Raw genomic sequence first — 7,468 nt, 5'->3', positions numbered from 1 at the left:
CTGTCATTCCATTTGGTCATCTCCCTCTCTACCTTTCACTGCCCTGCTTGTGTATTACAAATAGAGGGAGTAGTTAAGTCATGTTGGGCCATGATGTGGTTACAGTTGAACTGAGTGCAGCTTCATTACAGGCTCTGACTGTGGTACTCTGTTGTTCATGTGTCCATCTCCCCCATCCCATGGAGCTATGGAAAGGACAAATAGCTGCTGCTGCTACTAGCCACCAAGCGGTTCATTGGCTGATAAGCTGGCTCGTCTTTTTGCTCGACATACACTCAAATTAAGAGTCCCCCTCTGAGGGCTGCTCCATATAAAAAGTTTTTGAATCTACTACTTGTGGCTCCATACAGCTATTGAAATGAATCCTTTAGATCAAGTCATAGCTGCACATGCAAGTTAACACTGAGGTCAAGCTCTGCAGTTGGCCCAAGTGGGGTTGTATATGCTTTCATTTAGATTCGGTCTGTTTTACACAGAGTTTAAAAAAAAAAAAAAGTCTCTACCTTCAGACAGTCTGGTCAGTGTGTCCTGTTTTGTAGAGGCCAAGGTGATGGGCCGCCCTGGAAGGCTTTGAGTCGGAGATGTTCTGACTGGGTATTTGTTTTTCCTCTGGTATTTTACCTGATGCTTTACTTGCATCCAGCGCCTGATCCTGTGGTGAGAGGAGCTCTATCAATGAGAGATGAAGGTGGTCAGAACCTCACAGAATTGGGCCCTCTTCAATAATTAAGCTTTACTCCCTTTGTGGATTTAGGAACTTCTCTCTAGCTGTGTTCGCAAAGCATTGTGTGCGTTTACAGCACTACCCTATGTAACTAGTTTGTAACAACAATGGAAGCTGGTTCTTTTGCTTTCTGTTCCTCTCTGTACAGTGATTAGAACTTTCTGCCCCATTCCATCTCAGATTTCAGCATTCCAGGAAGAGATGCTCTGTTCTGCCTGCACTTGGCCCTCCTCATAAGGGCTTTGCCTGGGTTGTGTCTCCTTGCTGACTCCTGGGTTGTTATTCTGAAGAAATTTCTTGACTCTCCCTTTTCTCTGAAATGCTTTAAACTCCTCACATGCCTCATCTGAAACTTATCAAGAAACTGGAATTTCTGATCACCGGCCAGCACAGGCACTTCAGGTTTATGTTTTATGGGAAAATCAGTTAAATGAGGCCTTGCTGATTCTCACTTGACAGATCCATTGAATTGAACAAAAATAATATTTTGGAGCAGTCAATTAACATTTTTTGTAGGTGTGCACTTGTATGTCAACACAGTTAATAGCAGTTAATCTGGGCTTTTACTCAAGTATTAGCCCCAAGCCTCCTACTGTCCACACAGAAAAACCTCTAACCCATTTGGAGATGCTTTTAAGCTTGGGCTAGCTTACTTGGCTGGGTGTACAGATTTGAGCTGGGCTCTGGTTTAACTCAGGTAGAATCCATCTACTTTGCAGTGAAGATGTAGGCAAAATCACTTACGTGCTGAGAATTCTCCAATGCTCATCCCCACAATTCCCCACAAATTCTTCTGCAATTGACTGTGAAAGAATCTTACAGCATCTCAGCACAAAGAACCATGGGCTATGTCCCCAGACACACATGGGTGAGTGCAGAAACAGTGAGGACACAGTAATTTGCGTAGGGGTTTGCAGTGGGGACCCTTACACCTGGGCTAGGCTAACCCAGATGTTCAGACCCTGGTGCCAATCACTGGGCAACTTTGCAGTGCGGACAGCCTCAGTCAGATGTAAAGTCATTCATTAATCTGTGGCTCCTGGAATCCTCCATCTCATTCTTCTCCATAATAAAGTGACACTCATTGATTAAAGCTACTGTCTAGATCTTTTTTCAGAGTAGCAGCCGTGTTAGTCTGTATTCGCAAAAAGAAAAGGAGTACTTGTGGCACCTTAGAGACTAACAAATTTATTAGAGCATAAGCTTTCGTGAGCTACAGCTCACTTCATTGGATGCATTTGGTGGACAAGATCTACATCTTGGCACTCTCAGGAAGCAGAACTCAGTGCAAACAAATAAGCAGGAGTAAAACAACACTTTGCTGAGCCATTATTCAACAATCCAACCTGGCTGTCAAATTGCAGTCATGAAGCTAAGGGTGGAGCAGTGCCAGCCAAGCAAATGCAAACTGGATTATTTATTTAGGTGCACAGTAAATGCCTCTGAACACTGGTAAGGCTGAGAGCAACCATTACAATAAGAACAACCCATCTCTTCACCCCATAACACAGCAACATCTTTTCTCTTTACTTACACAAGTTTCTAGATTTTGTGGAGGTGATCAGCAGATAGACCTGCTTTGCAAAGTGATCAATTTTGGCTGTTTTGGGTTAAAATTAACTTTAGCAGGAGGGGTAATGATGCCAAATTCAACTGGAAGTCATAGGGGGTGGAGACAGGTGTTCCTGCCTGGTGGTGTGAACTCTGTTTAAAGAGTCCTAAATACCATTTGAAACCCGCCGCTTCAGTGTTTTAAGCACAGAGCCAATCAGACTCAATTTAGAGTCCTTGCTTCTGCTCAGTGATTACTAGACCTAAAACCACTGATAAGCAGATCTAGGGGGCTGAACCTTAGACCTCATTTGGGGTGTGTGGTGGTGAAAGACAGTGCAGAGGGTGCAGCAGCAAAGCCGGCAGTGAGTGGCAAGAAGTGACGAAGACTGATGAGCGGAAGCAGCAGGGATGAGGGTGAACCCCCTTGAAAACACCCTTGAATTCTGGGACTTTGCTGACTTTGGACACCAACTTTGAATGGGGTGCAAGGAAAGGAAAGGGGAGTGGTGTGTTTAAAGGTACATTCACCTGTTGGACTTTCACACCACAAGCTGGGAAACTGAAGAAAAAGCCTACTGCCTAAGATACTGTAGGGTGCGGGTGTTTACTTCCGGCTTGCATACTTATGAATTATTGTTGCAGTGTTTTCCCAAATTAATGCTGCATTCCATCTCCCTTTTTAATAAAAGTTTTCTTTTGTTATAGACTGACTTGGTGCTAGTGAATGGGGTAGTATTGCCTTTTGGAGGAATCCAACGATGATGAGTTTTCCCAGTTTTTGGGGTGGGTCTCAAGCTGGTTCTGTTTTGCAATGTTACGAGAAACCTCTAGATACCCTAAATATTGAACCTGGTCCTTGTTGCTGCCAACACACCCAGGCAGAAGGGTTACATTTTGGGGGGGCTTATTCAGGATCCTGAGTCAATACCCCTCACAAGCACATTTTGAGTTAACCATTACTTCTGGGAAACAATTTTGTTATATTTTGGGGTAATTACAGTTTGTCTAATGGCGATGTACACGTTAGAGGATTGGTGCAAGGGGATGAATATTGACCCTGAAGACTGCATTCTCGTAACAGGAATATTTGAGGCATTGGATGAATCCATTTTACTAAGTGCCTGAGCAAGTGCACAGTGTGTGGGCAGGAGTTCATCAGGGCAGAGGGTGCCTTTGCAGACTATGTGGGTTGCCAGTGGAACCCACACAAGTTCCAAGTGAGACAGCAATAGTGGACGGCATGTGAAAGTTGATAGCTTCTGGAAGCCGCCACGCCACCCCCTGCCTCAAATGTAGAGTTTTTAAAGAAGATGTTGGCCTTCTTAGGAGCAGAGGAAAAGATCATGGCTGATGTACCAGGTTTATTAGGCCTTGACTCAGCAGCTCCAAGCCTGGGGGATGCAGCCTTCCCCAATGTGAGGGCAAAGGCTCTGGGACAAGCACTGGAAAAAGTTATGCAACACCATCCTGAGTGAAGTCCCTATCATAAATTAAGGTTATTCTCTAAGGATGTGTTTCCAATAGCTGGGGAAGAAGGCTTTGTACCCTGGCTGGAACACATCCCTGAAATGCTTCAAGAATGGGCAGTACCAGATGATTGACACTGCTGTACTAGAGAGTTCTTTTATCTAACACAAAACTCTGAACAATGCCAGTGGGCTAAAACAGTGATTTTCTGTGTGGACGTGAGACACACTACTGGTAAGTTACTGGCCTCCTCAGACTCTATAAATCTTTATGTTGTTCTTCTTTTTTATAGATCCTTAGATTCTAAGGCCAGAAGGGACCATTGTGATCACCTAGTCTGAGCGCCTGCATGACACAGGCCATAGAACCAACTCAAAATAATTCCTAGCACAGGTCTTCTATAAAAATATCCAGTCTTCATTTTAAAATTTTCAGTTATAGATAATCCACCACAACCCTTGGTAAATTGTTCAAGTGATTAATTACTCTCACCATTCAAAATGTACAGCTTATTTGCAGTCTGAATTTGTATAGCTTCAAATTAAATTGTTATAGCTTTCTCTGCTAACACATGCCGGTTGTAAAGCACCATATACACTTCCAGTGCTGTTCAGACATTTCATCTATGTATTGTATTACATTTAACTGTCCATGTGTCTTCTGCTAGATTATTATTACTATTAGTTGTCAGTGATTTTATCTTATTACAAGTTTCTTTTTGGTCCCATTATTGTGGTATCAGGGCTCTTTACTGGGCTAAACTGAGACATTCAAAATCTGACAAGGATCAAACAAATACCATGCTCTCTGACTGAGGGCAGCTTTACAGGTATCTAGGAGAGTAGGATTAATCAATGGGAAGGCTCAAACAAAGAGCTCTTTCTAAAATTAGACAAATTCTTGCTGAGTCCTATTTCTACAGGGAATTAATTCCATAGGTGGCGAATCTGTTACCAAGAGAACTGTGCCAGCACCAGTACTGTAATTGGCTGGCAGACTTGTACATGAGTGATCATCTCTCCATCCATTGGCTACATATTACCACAAAGCTACAGCCCTGACATTTCTAAGTATGTGCAATGACATTACTCCTATTTGCTGTAGCCTTCAGGGGCTATAAACCTTACTGCTGCACAAGCATGAATGTTTCATGGATTACCACTACTAATAGATAATAATAATAATTAATAATGACTGAAATTGTGAGGCTAGGAGGATTTTTCTTCTATGATTTTATATCAAGACTTTTAACAGCATATTAGTACTGCTTTGTTGGAGATCAAGCAACATACACTATTAGCAGAGTTTGACTTGCAAGCCTCTCACACTAACTCTTTTTAGATTGTAATTTTATAAGCTCCTTGAAAACATGTAACAGTTTCATAGCTATAAATTCCTCAGTTAAACATTGTAGTTTACAAAAATTCTTTCTATCTTAGTTTTTTATAATAACATCCATCACCATATTAGTATCTGAGCACATAATAGGCTCCTGAGGGAAATATTGAAGGAGAATTTTTCTCCTGTCCTAAAATAATAAACATGCTCATGTAGACCTCTGTAGAAAGCAATAGAGCTTGCCCATGAAGGAAGGCATTGGGATCTGGATGAATTTGTGCTCATTATTAGGGTGACCAGACAGCAAATGTGAAAAATCGGGAAAAGGGATGGGGGGGGGTAATAGGAGCCTATATAAGAAAAAGACCCCAAAATCGGGACATCTGGTCATCCTACTCATTATAGTGAACTTTGGATAGTCCTGTTTACAGCCAGGCATAGAGAGGACAGGCCGTAGGCAAGCTTCCCAACAGACATGTCAGTGCATCACAGCACATCCCTCTCTGAATCTTGAGCCTCTTCTGAACACCGACTCCCAGCTGTGCAGTGACTTTGTTACATGAGCAAATTTCAATCAGGGAATAGGTGGAGAGATTTTCAGACTCATTTCATTTGTGAGCTTTGGAAAGATTTAAATCCATCTAAGAACACATTGTGCCTCTCGAGCTTTATAAAATAATTTAAACAAAGATTTTGTGTGGGACTTTATTCTCCTTTGGTCATGCAGCCATTGTCTGTTAACCCATTGTTTAGGCTACTAGGCTAGGCTGGGACTCTAGTTTTTTCTGTCCCACTAACACAGTTTGTAATGTCTCCCTAGCTCTGGCCCAGAATCTGCAGTCATGGATTTCTCTTTGAAGTTTCAGGGTAGAAATTAAGGAGAGTGTTTGTTGCTGCCTAAAGTAGTGAGACTTGCTCATTGTGAGTAAAAATGACATGAGTATGTGTGTGCAGAGTTGTAGCCATGTTTGTTCCAGGATATTAGAGAGACAAGGTGGGTGAGGTGAATTCTTTTATTAGACCAACTTCTGTTGGTGAGAGAGACAAGTTTCCAAGCCTACACAGAGCTCTCTCTCTCACCAACAAAAGTTGGTCCAATAAAGTATATTATCTCACCCACCTTGTCTCATGCATAAAATATATGGCATGCAATGACTGAGAGCCAGATCCTGCTGGCTGCTGAATGTAGAACTCCCATTGACTCAATGGGAGTTGCACAGAGAGGACCAGCAGGGAGCTCACTCTAGTTCTCTGCCTGCTCGCGCTTGTGTGCAATGGTTAATATGTTGTCATAAATATAAAGGGAAGGGTAAATACCTTTAAAATCCCTCCTGGCCAGAGGAAAAACCCTTTCACCAGTAAAGGGTTAAGAAGCTAGGATAACCTCGCTGGCACCTGACCAAAATGACCAATGAGGAGACAAGATACTTTGAAAAGCTGTGGGGAGGGAGAAACAAAGCCTCTCTCTCTGTCTATGTGATGCTTTTGCTGGGGACAGAACAGGAATGGAGTTTTAGAACTTAGTAAGTAATCTAGCTAGATGTGCGTTAGATTCTGATTTCTTTAAATGGCTGAGAAAATAAGCTGTGCTGAATGGAATGTATATTCCTGTTTTTGTCTTTTTGTAACTTAAGATTTTGCCTAGAGGGATTCTCTATGTTTTGAATCTAATTACCCTGGAAGGTATTTACCATCCTGATTTTACAGAGGTGATTCTTTCTACTTTTTCTTCATTAAAATTCTTCTTTTAAGAGTCTGAGTGCTTTTTCATTGTTCTTAAGATCCAAGGGTTTGGGTCTGTGGTCTCCTATGCAAATTGGTGAGGATTTTTATCAAACTTTCCCGGGGGGGGGGTAACTTTTGGGAGGATTTGGGGGGGGGAAAGATGTTTCTAAATGGACTCTTTCCTAATATACCGGTTAGATGTTTGGTGGTGGCAGCGAAAGTCCAAGGGCAAAAGGTAAAATAGTTTGTAACTTGGGGAAGTTTTAACCTAAGCTGGTAAAAGTAAGCTTAGGAGGTTTTCATGCAAGTCCCCACATCTGTACCCTAGCGTTCAGAGTGCGGAAGGAACCTTGACATATGTATTTAGAGGTTGTTAGCAAATGAGGAGGAAAATCTCCAACATTTTGGTGAAATCTTTCCTTTTTTTGATGAAAAGTTGGAATTTTCCAGCTGGATCTGTTATAGACAGAGCCTACAATGGCAAGGCAGACAAGGCAGGTATGATGAGATACTTTGTCACAGCCAGGTCTTGCACAAAATACCATGTAAGCACTTTAGTAACTATCCAAATTCATAAATCATTAACTGGGATTTTGCTTTGAAACCTGGAATGTGCAAACTATGTGCTGAAGGTAGATAGAACAGCAGGGGTCTGGATGT

At 42.1% G+C, this 7,468-nt stretch overlaps 1 long non-coding RNA gene across 1 annotated transcript in view; it reads right to left on the bottom strand.

The window, feature by feature from the left end:
- Positions 1 to 509: 509 nt before the first annotated feature.
- LOC119856406 overlaps positions 510 to 7,468 on the bottom strand; it is a 37,753-nt gene continuing 30,794 nt past the window's right edge. The window contains exon 3 of the long non-coding RNA XR_005293275.1: positions 510 to 669. This is a non-coding gene — a long non-coding RNA (uncharacterized LOC119856406). The remainder of the gene's footprint in view (positions 670 to 7,468) is intronic.

The sequence above is a fragment of the Dermochelys coriacea genome, chromosome 5, assembly GCF_009764565.3.
Source record: "Dermochelys coriacea isolate rDerCor1 chromosome 5, rDerCor1.pri.v4, whole genome shotgun sequence".
NCBI classification, from domain to species: Eukaryota; Metazoa; Chordata; order Testudines; family Dermochelyidae; genus Dermochelys; species Dermochelys coriacea.
This window is presented reverse-complemented; position numbering and strand designations above follow the sequence as displayed.